The 15,580-nt window shown below is 36.6% G+C and overlaps 1 protein-coding gene across 12 annotated transcripts in view; it reads left to right on the plus strand.

Moving 5' to 3' along the window:
• The window catches only part of MAGI2 (membrane associated guanylate kinase, WW and PDZ domain containing 2), a 713,151-nt gene that overhangs the window by 185,475 nt on the left and 512,096 nt on the right, over window positions 1-15,580 (plus strand). The gene's annotated exons all lie outside the window — the stretch shown is intronic.

Consider the following 15,580-nt stretch of genomic DNA (forward strand, 5'->3'; position numbering starts at 1 on the left):
TATCAGATATGACAGCTTCGCTTTTTCTCTTCTGTGTTTCTGAGTGCATATAAAACCCCCAATATAAATCTATGTGGAAACAAAAATGTCAAAATAATGGAGCTGAACAGAGCTACAGGAATAGCCAAGGTCCTCTGTTAAAAAGATATATTTTGAATTGTCTTTATTTCTGTGTCACAAAGGTTCACATCCTCCAAAGTGTATTATTAAAAGTTTTTATGACCGTGCTCAGGCAATTTATACCAAATAAGTCTGATGAAAAAAAAAATATTGAGCAAGACAGAACACTATGTAGCTATGATAAGCAATACTTCATGTCCTTGTTAATTAAGAAATGGAGCAAGAAAATATTTCACTCATTTTTCTACAGTAATGAGTTTCTAATTTTTATTGAAAAAAAATACTTAACTAAATTACAGAAAACCAGTCCACTTTCTTTATCCCTCTGAAATATTTCATTAAAACCCTCTCATTTCTTTAAAAGTAAAAGAAATTGTAAAACAAATTGATGGTTACATTACCACAGAGTATCAGAAATTTGTTTAGAATAGATAATTTTATAATAAAACAATTCAATTTAATTGTGCCTCTTTGCAAAAGCAAAATAATTGGTAATAATAAGCATATTAAAAAGGTATGCTTAGAAAAATACAAATTAAAAAAATACCATTTTAAGCAAAGATTGAGCTACAGTATCTTTTACCAGGCCCACTTCTGAAATACTTATGTACTTAATACAACTTACATAGTTTTAAGTTAGCTGTCCCAATATCCACCCCAAAATGAAATTGTTCATAGGCAAATGAAGGCAATTGCATCACTTGCAACTGGTAGCATGAAACAAAATTAGATTAAGTAAGGAAGAGAATAAGTAACGGTCTGAAGAAAATTGACTCAGTGCTGATGATTCCTCCCAAGATGAAGTAGAGGGGTTTCACAGAAAAGCAGAGTAAATGTTGAGGCACTTTTAGAAAGCAATTCTCATGGGGGGAGAAAAAAAAAACTTAACAAGACTGAGATTGCTTTTTTGGGGGGGGGGGGGGAGGGGCAGAAATAATAGTAAATTTATATTGGCATTCACCTAATAGTATGTAAAATAATGTCTTGATCTTCAGTATTTTTTATCATAATTAATTTCAAAATTTTTTTAGAGATTGTGAAGATGTCCACATCAAGGCTTGTCCTAATCTTTGCTGTTAGAAATAGATCTTGATCAAGTGTTACTGCACATAGATAGGATATGGGTTTCTTGCACCTGTTTCTGAAACATCTGTTACTGTTAGGAACAAGATGCAGAGCCAACTAACAACTTGTGTGGTAGCAGACTTGAATTTCCTTCTGATTATGATAAGCTCAAATCAGTCAGAGGCTCACTGCTGTCTCCAAACCAAGACTGTCAATCTGTGAGCACTTTCAGTATCTATGGTTTTGTATCCCCTGTTCATAAAAATAAATCTGTTGGATAATCTTAGTTTCAGTCTTTCTGATTCTCAAAGGAGTTAATCTTGCTGTCCAAAGGATCCCTTTAGAAATGAGCTGATTTTTTGTTGTTGTTGTTTAGCAGCTCAGTACAATGCACTTGAAATGCAGCAATGGCCCTGAGTATTTTGAAGACTTCATTGCTTTTCATGTTAAGTTCCTCAGCAATGGGATGAGTGGATATTCTGGTTTTAACTTGTGTTGTAAAATGCCTTATGGGCGTTGCATTATAGTAGGAAATAACATTACTGAATTGTGATTCTCTATGAAAAAAAAAAGGAAAAAATAAATTATCAACATTTTAACTTTTGAAGTTGGCAGTTTTCCACTGGCTCCTGTGCTGTGGACTACCCTGACAAAGGAGATAAGCACTGAAGGTCCATCTGTTGCCTATTCCACAGAAAACTGGCTTGTGAAGTTCCTGCCCTTGGAGGCTCATGGCTTTTTTGATCACACACCTACACAAAGTTGTTTCTGAAGTGCATCAGTTCCCCACTATGTCAGTGGAAACAGGAGGGCAATTCCAAATGGAAATTTGTCTCACTGATTTCCCTGAGGAAGTTGCCCAATTCTTTTGTTGTGTATAGAGGCACTTTATGGTAATTATGGTGTAATTATGTTCACCCAATTTTAGATCTCTGCAGGCATTTGTAGAGTCTGGTTGGGGTGGCATGTACTAAAGCAGCTGCTTTAGGGTGAGATGAATCATGTCTAAAAATGCTCATTTCTCCCCATTTACTGTAAGGGAAGTGTGTCTAACTACCTCTTAAGTAAATGTCTCAGTTTTCTGTGTAGGAGAATAATTAGGCCATCAACATTTTCTGTGATGAAGGATGTAGTCTAAATTCTTCTCATAAGGCTGCTTCACTTGGCCTAAACAATTAAGATCCATCAACTAAAAACAAAAGAATGTTAATGAACACTACCATGAAAAAAAAAAAATAAAAACCCAGAAAGAAAATTTGGTTGTCACAGTTAATTAGCCATACCACACAGGAACACTAGTTCTGGTTCAGGAAGTGCTGAGCAAAAAAGTACAACAAGGACTGGAAGTCAGAACTGGCACCACAGATAAATGCCCTAAAACTAAGCCTTGTGTTGAATCTCTTACCCAACAAATATTTATGCAAAATGGAAATGAGGAAGGGTTTAAATTTGCCTGCAAGGCCCCTGGAATACCTTAGACGTGTGCTTGGCAAACTGTGTTAGTTATGCTGAACCCGGATGGGTTTGAATCACCTTTGCAGAAGGATTTGAATCCAGATGTCCTCACACTTCTGAGCATGTTCCTTAAAAGCTGAAAGGCAGAGGAGTACCAGTGGGGAAACAATCACCATTCATTCACTTCAGAAGGGTTTGGAAGGACAGCACTCATTTTCCCCTGAAGGACCTGCCTCATGCTCCTATGTGCAAATGTGGCACCAGGTGCCACCTGCACATTGTACAGCACAGGCTGATTTTGAGGTAAGGGTTTCCTATGCCTTACCTTCTGGAATTTCACATGCAGCAGATCTATTTCAAGCACCTTTTATTTTGTGCAAGCCAACTCTCTTCAGCATTGCCATCAGCCTCTCTGTACTGTGGGTTCTGTGTGAGAAACAGGAAAGTTCTGTGTTCCTTAGATCCTTTAGTGCTGAACCTTTCCAGCCTCCTTCCTACGTGGCCAGACCTCTTGAACCATTAAGGACATACCTTCTGTTGGCTCACAGAAGCATTTCAATCTCAGCTGAAAGTCTGAAAGTTATTGAAAAAAAATGCAAATAGAGTGTGCATATGTGCAAATTACTTTTTCACAGAGCAAAAGACTGCTCCAAATATGTTCTTTCCTTATATTCTTTTCATTACTTAGCGTGCTCCTTGTGTGAGATCTGTTTCATCTTTCAGGTATATAGTCTACCCTCAAAGTAAATGATAGAGGATACTATATTCTATGCAATAGTACTGATGCTATAGTTAAAAACACATTAAAAATATAAATAAGTAAACTAAGATACTACCAGTGCACTTGACAAAAAGTAGCATAATTTTTCACTGTTCAGTCTAGAATATGCTTGATAGTGAGGTCTTATAATTATCTAGAACTTTTCATTTTGAAGAATCTATATGTGGTCTGTAAAGAGACGAGATCATGTGCCACCTTCAAACAAGCAATGAGACAGAACAGTGAGAGAGTTGGAATCAGCTGACCAAACCCAAACTTTTCCAGACACTGGAATTAATTCCTTATTACTTCATGAAGATTTTTTACATTTGTTTAATCAGAATGAATGGACTAATAAAGTAGCACATCAGTTTTAAATGCTACCACTTTGCTTTTTTGATTGCCAGCTTGCCATATGAATGAGTGTACTTTCATAAACAGACATTACCATTGAATTTGTTAATGCTAAAGTTTATCATAATAAAAATATTCATGCTATTGTCACACAGGTGTTAAATTAGATACTTTCATTTATTGGTGGAATGAACAAAATAGTAAGGAAACCCAGAAAGAATCAAAGATAACCCTAAAGATGAAGCTAAAAATTTCAGATGCTTTATTTATTGAATACTGTGAATTTTAAGTTATGCTTCTTTAAAATTGACAAGATTCTCCTTTTTAAGAATACTTCTACTGATTTTTTAATGTATTTCCTCATGTGTTCAGTATGCAATTACAATTTAATATGCATCTATGAAATTTAGGCACACATAAAATCAGGAAATATTTAATATCTATGCTGTCTTTATTTCACCTGCCTTTGAAACATCTAGATTAGCTACAGCCAAGAGTTCACTTGCATTAAGTGAATTTGAACTCCAAAAGCAATCCCATTTTTGATGACTGGAAAGAATTATTTTAATTTTTTAATTACTATATTTCCTATTAATAAGCTTTGATAATGCATGCACCATAAGAAAAAAAATCATTCTTTAGAGTGTTTGTTGAAGCTTCTATATATTTTCTATATAACCTGGATGAAAGAAAAAAAAGGAAAATTAATTATTTCTGTCTAGAAGCATTTGTAGTTTGTGATCATTTACTGGTTTTCTCAGAAATCATTGTAATTATGGTGTCATTTGGAACAGAATATGAAAAAATATCTCTTAATTAGCTGGCACTTATTTCAGACTGCACAGACCCTTGTAAATGGAGTTTACAACGAACCACTCATGAATCATCATATTTTGCTAGTGAGTGTTATGAAGCTGTACAGAAAAAAAAAGCCCAAACAATCTTTCTCAGGTGTTTGGGTACTGTCAGGGTAAACATGTTGGTATTTATAACACAGACTGTGTAATTTCCTGAGCCACACTGAAAAACACAATTGGCCATCCAGTCAGTTAAAATGGGATTAATTTGTATTACCTTTTGGAAAAGTGCTTTGCAAAGACTCGTTCTTCTGCACTGAACAAAAGAGACTGGTTGTTACACTAAGCATACTTTATTCAAATGGAAATTTAGAACATAAAATGCTGGTAAAACTTAACTCTAAATTATGTGTGTATAGTTAAGACCTGAATATTTGCTGTGTGCAATTTTTTTTTCTCTCTCTAAAGAACAATAATAAAATGTTGGCCTGTGACTTGGATCAGAGGACACATGAGTCACCAACATGCCATGAGAATATCCAGTTGTCAAATCAAATTTATCATTTGTGTTAGCAGACTTGTTTAAGTAGAAATAATTATTTCACATTGGACTTTAGACAATTAGGTCAAAAATTTATTTAAAAATGGAGAAAAAACAAACTGCAGTTCTACACAGTGCCCACACTACTTCAGGTCTTGCCTGAAACTTCTGTCTTGGTGAGAGAAGTCACTATTTTATAAAAGAATTTATGAGTAAAGAATAAATTACCAAATTCTTAGGCAAACAAGTAGGTTAAGAATATGTATAATATGCAAAACATAAATATTTTTATAGTGAGTCATTAGAGTTTATTGACTTACATAAATGCAAAGACATCTCAGTTTGGGTGAACCTATTGCAAGCAAAATTATAACTCTCCTGGTATTTGAACATTTCTAAGTGAGTATATTCTTTTTTCCCAGGGAAAGTATGCCTCTTGCAATTTCTAAGTAGCTTAGATAAAATAGCTTCTAGATTTTGCTGCTCTTATAATTCCTGAAACCAAGGCCATAAGTAAAAACTTAAAAAACCAAACCACAAAGATAACCACAAAAGCAAAAATGTAAAACCAAAACCCAACAGCAAACAGAAAAACAGTAAAATAGACTAAACACACCATTTTGCAATGGAACAGCTACAACTGCTATGTGGAATAACAGTTTCTTCACCATTTAAATGTGGCTGTTCCCAGTGTCAATCCCAGTAGAGTTTCTAGGGAGACAGCAAAACCTGTTCCTCTGGGTCAGACCTTTTCTTGCACAAATTTTCCTTTTCTGCATTGATTTTGTGCCCACATAGGGTGCCCTGCAGGAAGAGCTATGGACCTGGCAGTGGCTGGGGAAGGGCAGCAATGAGTTTGTCTTTGCAGCATCCAGACTGATTCCAGTTTATTAGCCCTAATGAAGAGTCTTTAGCATCCACTTTCTCAGCCCCTTTGGAAGCCTTTTGAATGAGATACAGAGATAAAACTGGAACCATCTCCTCAGCAGATCCAAAGGACTGCCATCCAGAGTCTGAATAAACTGCTTAGCCAACACCAGCTTTTAGCTTCTCTGAGCAGCTGCTGAGATCTTAAGTAATTACACAGCTCGACAAAAGACTGCAGCTTCAATGTGCTGTGTGGGGGAGTCTGTATTCAGTTCATTTACTCTGAACAGCTATTCCACAGCTGAGATAGGAAGCTATCCCTTGTCTTTTTGTCTCTGTTTAACATATAATTATGGTTTCTTAATTGCATTTTATTACCGTCTGATTTTTAATTCTACATGCACCCTCTAGGTGCGCTTTAATTCATGCACAAGATGAATGTATTTTTTTTAACATTTTTGCAAATAGGTAATTTTGTTTGCTTTTTAGTTACAAAATGTATTTTAAATTATTTAAAAATGCCTAGATCAAATTTTCTTATATGTTTCAGTATTGTAATTAAAACTCTCTACTTCAGAAGAAAAAATTAAAAAGTCTTATGACCATATGGCAGGTCACTGAGTGGTAAACATCACTATTAAAAGTCTCTTCTTGTAAATTATCAGCTTCTGCACAATGTACTGCTACCAAAACAATTAATAGAAAGTTTTTTAAATTTGAAAAAAAATTTTAAGAGCCAATCCTCACTTGTGAAAATATCTGGGAAAAACCTCTCCTTGCAGGCTTTGTGCTGTACTGCCCACTTATGTTACCAATTTGAGAATAGCCCACAGTACCTATATTGAGTTTTTCTTTTTGAAATGTGTATTATCCATATTTTCCAATTCCTGTTACCTACTTATGCAACATCTGAGCAGTGTGGTTGACTTTAGTGGAATTATTTTTGATAAAGAGTGGACTGTCCTGGCTGTAAACTGTGTGAGTTCATGGCTCTTTGTGCTAGAATTCAAATAACACTTTTCCAGCTCTTGCATAAACCTTAGAAAATATAATATTGTCACAGAATATCTTTTGGGAGGAGTGAGGAATCCTATCAAGGGGACCTTCCTTCCAAGAAAAAAAAAATCACTGGTAGAAATCTGGGCAAGCAGAAAGCTTGATGCTTCTTGTTAATGACAGGATGATGGTGAGGAATGTCTGTTGCTTTGTATTGGGAGGCAATTAACTGTTTAAATGCAACCCTGAAATAAAATTAGCCTGCTGCTAATGTGCTGGGGACAAAGCAAGCAAGGAAAGCCTCTCATAAACAGGTGATTGAAGTAGAAAGTCTTACAGATACAATGTAAGAAGTTACTGAAAAATCTCAATAGTCTGTCTTCCTCTTGCAAGACCAGACTTCATTAGATTTTTTTTTATTTTCATATTTATTAAAGGCTTTAAGTAGTTGCAGGTTGAGAACAGTTTTAGGCCCCTGATCCCAAGAGGGGAATCTGAGGACAAAGTTGAGAAACCAAATTGTGTAAGAAAGATGTATAAGAAGAAAGTGTGAAAAGAAAGAACTACTTTAAGTGGTCCTGCTTTTAATCTCTAAAAGGTGAAAGGTGAAGGTGTGGATTAGGCACACCTGAGTAAGGGGTTTTATTCTCATCTAATTTCTAGAATTAGATGTAGTGTGGTCAGAAACTAGGGGTCCTCTGCTCAGCCACAGCCACACTGGTCATTAAGCAAATGTTGGTGCCTGAGGAATTTTCAAACCATGAAGCCAGGAATCTCATATGGGGTTTTTTTTGGATGTAAGGTGCAATAGACTGAGGTATGTGACATCTTTTTCTTGCATTGGGCTCAAAGCACACCAGATGCAGTTACTAAGAGAACAATGACCTGTATGTGGTTTAATGTAGTCCTGTGTATGTGTTCTCCTGATAGCAACTTCTAGAAAAAGGGGCATCAGGAGAAGGGTCAAGTGATGATAGCATGAATCAGTCAGAAGTGGAATTGCTATGTTTCAGCTCCATTCACAGGACTAGGTGTTTTATGCATTAATGCATAGTCTCACATATTTCTGTCTCACTTGGAAATTCTTTGCAAGTAGTCACTCATTTTTTTTGACAGTTTAAGGAAGTTACCATTGTTTTGTGCTTGTCCTTAAAAATTAGGATTTTTTTCTAAGGCATTCAGTTAAAAATGCTTCCTGTGTTAAGTACTTGCTGAAAGAAAGGATTAGAATGTAGTTAAGCACTGTGTACCATGCTGTGCACCCATAAAATGTAAAGGATATAAATAAAAAGGCTAATAAAAATGATATAGCTATTGTGGGTGTTTGGCTGTTCAAAAAGTAGAAAGCAATGAATCAGGCAAGGATTTTAGTAAATCTTCAACAGGTTTTCTGTGTGCTGATATGTAGAGTAATCTGAATGAGTCTTCCTAGTGCAGCAGACCATGAACAGAAGTTGTTCCTATTAACCTAAACTGGGTCATCCAACTCAGCTCTATGCTCTTGCAGAAGCACACTGCAATGATCATAGTTCCATAGAATGGTTTGGGTTGGAAGGGAAATTAAAGATCATCTCATTCCAATCCCCCTGCCATAGGTAGGGGCACTTTTCACTAGACCAGTTTACTCAAAGCCCCATCCAACCTGGCCTTGAACACTCCATAGGGGCGTCCACAACTTCCCTGAGCAGCCCATTCCCACAGGAGAGAATTTCCTCCTTATCTCTAATCTGCATCCACCCTCTTCCCTGAACCCTCTCTCCTCCAGGCTAGGCAGCCACAACTCTCTCAGCCTGTTTTGAAAGCAGAGGTGTTTCAGCCCTTGGACCATCCCATGACCTCCCTGAGCTCCTTTCAGCAGGTCTGTGTCCCCTTGTGCAGCCTTTGGACCATCCCATGACCTCCCTGGGCTCCTTTCAGCAGGTCTATGTCCTCTCTGAGCAGCCCTTGGACCATCTCAGGACCTCCCTGGGCTCCTTTCAGCAGGTCTGTGTCCCCTTGGGCAGCCTTTGGACCATCCCATGACCTCCCTGGGCTCCTTTCAGCAGGTCTGTGTCCTACCTGAGCAGCTCTTGGACCATCCCATGACCTCCCTGGGCTCCTTTCAGCAGGTCTGTGTCCCCTTGTGCAGCCCTTGGACCATCTCAGGACCTCCCTGGGCTCCTTTCAGCAGGTCTGTGTCCTCTCTGAGCAGCTCTTGGACCATCCCATGACCTCCCTGAGCTCCTTTCAGCAGGTCTGTGTCCTCTCTGAGCAGCTCTTGGACCATCCCATGACCTCCCTGAGCTCCTTTCAGCAGGTTTGTGTCCTCCTGTGCTGGGTGCCCTGAGCCACACACAGCTCTGAAAACAGTTTTGCCATAAAGGAGCTATGTTTGTGTCATACATGTGTCACTACAGAAACACTTTTAAAAATGTTGCCAGCTAATCATAGCAATGTAGAACACCTTGATTTTAAAGAAATTCTTTCTTCCAGAGAATTCTGTAGAAAAAAATCTGTGTTTAAGATTTGAGGAAGAGGTTAGAAGTTAAGGAACTGGAGAGATGACTTACTAGAATTCATACATATTTTATTTCTTTTAATACCTCACTTTTCACCCAACCAAAACAGCTTCTAATGGATTCTCAAGTCTCTAGAGATGATTTTTAACATTATTTTTTTATAGAATACAGTGCATCCATATGTCTGCTTTACTGAATGTTTCTAGTGCTCTCTGGAAAATAGCATTTGACAGCAATACTTTTTTGCCTTTTTGTTTTGGTTTGGTTTTTTTTGGTTTTTTTTTTTTTTTTCAATTAAACATTTTGGAAGACAAGTCCATACAGATTTAGCCTTAAATTCTGATTCTGGGTGCACTGCTATATAATGTGCAGATTTGGCATTTCAATAAATGCCTGAAAAGAATGAATGAAAACATCTCGTTTCTATTTCACTTAATCACTTTTGTGTCCTTAGTCAGATAAGGAGTCAAAGTTATATTCTTAGTACAATACAAGAAAAACTGTAAAAGATTATTCACTTCCCATATGGTATTGTAAAACAAAGTTTAAAATGAAGCTTGATGGATACTTTAGCAAATTTTGGTTGTGAGTTTGGCTAGTAATAATCTAATTAAGAATTATGCCAAAATGTTTGGGGTGCAAGGAAATGCATGGGAAGGAGTGACAAGGCTGTTGGTGGAAAGTTTGAGTGGACTGCAGGCAGTCTTATGAGACACTGTGTTCTAAATGCTAGTGTCATATTTTCCTACATCAGTCTAGGAATTTTTTTTCCTCTTTTTCCTTAATGATTCTACTTCTCTTTTGCCCTCTCTAAAGTCATGTCTGTATTGTTAGTCACTGTGTTTACTGCTGAGGGAGACCAAAGGACTCATTCAGACTGGATATCTGATTCTTAGATAGCTAAAGATGAATCATATTTTTTCTATGGTATCATTTAATTTATCCCCAGTAAGTGAGGAATGGAAAATGAGTGGAATGGTGAGAGTCATGAATCTTTAAGCTTCAGTGGTTTGGGTGCTTTCAACTTTAATTTTCATGTTCCAGTATCTGTAGCATTAATTCCCTGACAATTCAAAACAGCATCAGGGAGGCCTTTAAGAAATTAAAATCTGAAAGCAAATGAAAGCAGGCAGTGTGTGGTGGTGAAAATGGATGAGGAGTGAGGACCTCTGTAAGAATTGTGAGTAGCCCAGGTGGTGTCCCAGGGTACCTGAGGGCAGCCAGGCATGGCCAGCTCTCTCCCTCTGGGGCCTCTTTGGAGTCTGCAAGTCCAGAAGATCAGACACAGGCATTTTCTTTTGCACAAAAAAAATTTGCCTTCAGTTTTACAACAGACCTAAAGGGATTTTGAGGGGAGTCTGAAATTTATACCCTTGCAGATCCTAGACACATAGAGTTCTGCCATAGAGTTCTGCTTCACAGTATTAATAGAGAAGTGAAAGACAAGAAGTAATAGAAGTGGGGACAAAAGCAAATGGATGGCAAGTTAAATATAAAGAATTTTATTTAGTGGCATTCCTTTCCTCTGTCACTGCAACTCCCTTGTTTTCTAAGTGCAGTATTTTAATTCAGGATTATGCAGTGTAAGAGCTACACTGCTACCTTGTGTCAAGAGAAAAGAGTATGGGGAGAAGCAAATAAATTGATGAGAATAAATGTTAACAGCATAATACCTCTACTTCCATGCAGTTGTATCTATGAGTTTGTTAAGCATTTTTTTTCCTTTAAAACCAAGGACTATTTTTCTGTAATCATTGTAAAAATCCTTTTGGAAGCAATTCCAAGCGCTTTGCAAGGCTTATCAATACATTTTTAAAAGTCCTTCTCTACCAGTGCAACAATTTGATTTTTGTTAAAGTGTAGCATGCTGTGGCTAAAACCTACTGATGTGAAAACACCATTGAGGTATTTTTCTGCAAAGATGTTCATGTGCAAATTGCAAGTAGTGAAGCACAGCAGCAGATTAGCTGTGAAATTTGACCTTGCTCATTTTCTGTAGGTATGTAGAATTAGAATTTCCAAACACAGAAAATTTAGCAGTTACCTGATCCAGAATGCAACTTCATAAATATGCTGGTTTTACAAGTGGGTTTCAAATGGTGGTTTCAGAGGCAGAGGCTGCAGAATTATCTTCTATGACAGCACCCCAGCAGGAATTTATTGGCCTGGGAGGTGTGCACTTAAACTGATTCCAGTCTATGAACAGGAGGACAGCATTATTCTGATTGACTTTTGGCACATAAAATCCAAATAGCTTTTTGACCATCTAATAAACCACGGAAAGAGAACAAGATTTTACTTTAAATGTGTATATACTTTACCTTATACTTCAGCTTTCTGGAGCATCTAACATTTTTAAGGTAGCCTAAATATTGAATAAAGAGCTCTATTGGGCTTTTAATAGACTTTTTCACTTGATAGATGTTCATTCTTCAAGAGAAAAGTCAATTTTATTACTGTGAGGCAAGAGAAGTTCCACCACTTCTCAGCTCCTCTCTTGCTCCTCTGATGCACTTGACATGCACTACAGCAGCAGATCTGGTGTCTGTAATGAGTCTGTTCCAGGGAGCCCTGGTTCAACAATTATTTTCAAAGTCTAATGCCAGCTGCAGCACCACAATATGTGAAAACCTACTCTTCAGAAGGAGCTTGTTACACATTTCACTGATACTCTGTGTCTTTTAATGAAAATATCCTGTAAAGGAATGATTTATTCCAAGAAAAGTCTCCTCCAAAATAACTTCTGAATGTATATATGACATTGGAATAAATTGGCAATTGTAACCAAATAAAAATACCCATTATACACAAACTTTTAATTCTTTTAAAATAAAGATTTTAACACTTTTAATTAGTTTTAATTAGTTCCTTCTTGAGACTTTTAAATGCAACAGCTGGAAATCAAAATTTGGTACTTCCTCTCTTAAGCATACCACTACTGGAAACAAAAAAACCAACCAAACAAAAAATTCCTTGTTGAGAAACAGGCTCAAAAAGTCCTAAAACATCTGTCTCTCTTACAAATTTTTTCTAAAGGAATGATAGTTCATATTTCTTGGAGAAAGGACCTTTCAAAATTCTTGTCTTTAAAATGCAGACAATTATTTGCAGCTACGAGTATTTTGTGTTGTATCTAGTTTGGAAAGTAAAAATTAACATACCAGTTGCAAAGGATTCAACCTGTTTATGAAGGTCAGGGTAAAAATTGATTCATTTTGCACTGAAACTTCTGGAGGATGGAGGAAGGCATCTTGAGGCTTTGAGTGATGAAAAATTGTAACCACAGTGTTTACAAGCGAGACAGGCTTACCCAGCTATACAAAAAAGGCTAGAGCATAATGAATTTTACATGTCCTGTTTTGCCATAGGAATCAGCTCAGAGAAGTGACACTTTAGTTGGGCAGGTCAGCAGCCTTCCAGATGCAGGAAGACATCAGAGCACCTGTTTGTTCATCCTAAAAGAGCTTGGTTATGAAAAATGCCTTAGTTATGGAGAAGGCATGAGTGATGTGCCATACCCATCATTATAGAAATGTGCCACAGCTTAGGGCATGATCTAGGAAAAGCAGAGAAAGGTCATGGCTGCTGTAAACTGAGAGAATTTGAGAGAAAACTAAGAATTATCATATTGGATAATCAGTGGTCTGTGGACACTGTCTGCTATATCTTCAATTTTTGAGTTATTTATAGTACAGGAAAATAAATGTGAAAATCAAATTGTACTTAATTTGAAAAATCGTGTTAAGTAGAAGCAAAATGGTGTCCTGTCTTCTGTGGTGCACCAAAAGGGGTTTGGAAATTTCAAAATACATCTTGTGTTCATCAGAATAATTTTCTCATTATTTTGTCCTGCTCATGAGCATTACATATTTTCCTTTGTAAGTGCAGCAGCTATTTAGCCATCAGCAGAGTGCTTTGGGGAGAGGGGGGACCAAGCATCCTAGCTGCAATAACATTTGGCTTAGCTAAAGGAGTGGTGTAAAGATCTCTGGAGTGCAAGAAGAATGTTAATGTCAGACAACTAAGCCTTCAGAAGCAGTGAAATGCCACTTAATATGGCATATTAACTATTGAATAGTGCTAACTGTCCCTTGTGCACAGGTATCTCCTGGTATTCATTAATGGTATAATTGTTTACAGTTTATCACTCAATATTGTATAATGTCACATATTTTTCATCTGCAGCATCAACCCTGTCTCTGTTATTAAACATGGGCAATAATAGAAGAATTGTTAATACTAAAAAGGAGATAATTTTCTGTTGGCTTTCCCATTTGTGTACAGCTGAAATTGAGTAAGACTTGAAATATTTTTTTACTCTCATTTTAAATTTCTTTAAATATCTACTAGAGAAAAAAGCAAAACCAACTAAGCAAATTAGGGATGGGGAATATCAATAATCAGCACAGTTGAAAATATTTTTTCTCATCAAATTGTAGTTTCTTATTTTCCTAAATTTCAAAGACTTAAGAAAATGGTTTTTCAGTAATAGCACTAAATGTGTATCTACCACAGCATCTTTGTGCTGTAAAATCCAGAGTTTCCTTTGTGTCATAAGGCACTTCACCATTTAGAGATATTAGCACCTATAAACTTTACGCAAGTAGGTGAAAATTAGGAAACTATAGGAGTGAATGCAAATTAGAATTTTTAGAGATATTTGAGCAGAAAGGTACAAGAAAATAATGTTTAAGACTTTGTAATTTCTTGCAAGCATTTTTTATTTGTTTTAAAATACTCCAGCTTTTCTCATGCAGTTTTATCTTGCAATACTGGAGACACCTAGGCCCAAATTACAAAAAATATATATAAATATCCACCTCCTATTTTAGCGACTGACTTTGAAATCATATTAAATAACTTTGTCTTTTCAAATAGCCCTTAGAGGACATTTCTTACTGGTCACCTGTGCCATTGAATGCCATGATTGATGGTTTTAATAAAATAGTTTCTATTCTTGTATTGTAATTTTCCTATTTCTCTTAAATGTTTGTGTTGAATCCTCTCTTTTTCTGTATCCTGTGACAGCCTATTTCATTACAATTAAAAGCTTTCTTGTTCTGATACTGAAATACTCTTAAATACACAGGGTTCTATAGGCACTGTAAAGAAATGAGAGACTTTTCAGAAGAGTTCATGAGTTCATTTCAGTTGGTTCCTCTAAAGGAACATCAAATTCCCTTCAGGTCCAGCGGTGGTACAGCCATGGGTCCTCTGTGGCTCTTGGTGAGGCAGTGAGGGTCTGTGTCTAGCTCTGCTCTTATCTTTACATATGATGCAGACAAATTAGAAATCAGCTGCAGGGGAAAACATCCAAGAGATATGAAAACAGAGAATTTTTTTTCTGTCAGTTTGTTCAGTTCAACATTAACAGGAAAAAAAAGAAAAAAGAAGAAGAACAGGAAAGGGAAGAGGACAAAGGAGAAAGAAAGTGGTTTAATTTGCAACATAAACTTTTTTTCATGGAGCAATTACAGGTATTTCATTATTGAAGGGAGAGAGGGGTACTGTAAGCCAAGAACTGGAAACAGAAGTCAGAGACATTCAAATTAATCTTAAGGCATACATTTTTAAGAGTAAGGACAATGAAATCACAGAAAGAGGGAAGGGTCTCCAGCTTTTCTCATCTTCAAGCCTGTAGAAGTTTCTAGAAATAGCTGTAGCAACATGAATTAATAGGCTTAGTAGAGATGGTCCCTTTACTGGTTGAAGTAGCACAGAGGTTGTATTAAAGGATCTAAAGGGTTTTTTCTGACCTTGAACATCAAGCATTACTATCTGTAATTTCAAAATATAGCTGCATTCCTCTGCTCATGTTTGCAGTGGTTTTTGATCTTTCCAAATTGGCAGCCACCAAATGACAGATATGACTTCTCTGTGTTATGCTTTTGGATTCCCCACATTTTTGATGCAGAAATTCAGAAAATGTAATTTGCCTTAAAACAGAAGTAATCTTAAGTCTGCCTCATGCTCGGTTCCATGTCTAGAGACATAAATATTGCTCAGTGACATTTTTCTAACCCAATCATGGTTTCAGTAGCCTTTGGCAGCCTGGATAGTTTGAATCTGAAACTCTGAATAAATTATTTTTAATATCCAGTATTTTTCAGTAACATTTTTTTCTTGT

The sequence above is a fragment of the Catharus ustulatus genome, chromosome 4 (genome assembly GCF_009819885.2).
Source record: "Catharus ustulatus isolate bCatUst1 chromosome 4, bCatUst1.pri.v2, whole genome shotgun sequence".
Taxonomy (NCBI): Eukaryota; Metazoa; Chordata; class Aves; order Passeriformes; family Turdidae; genus Catharus; species Catharus ustulatus.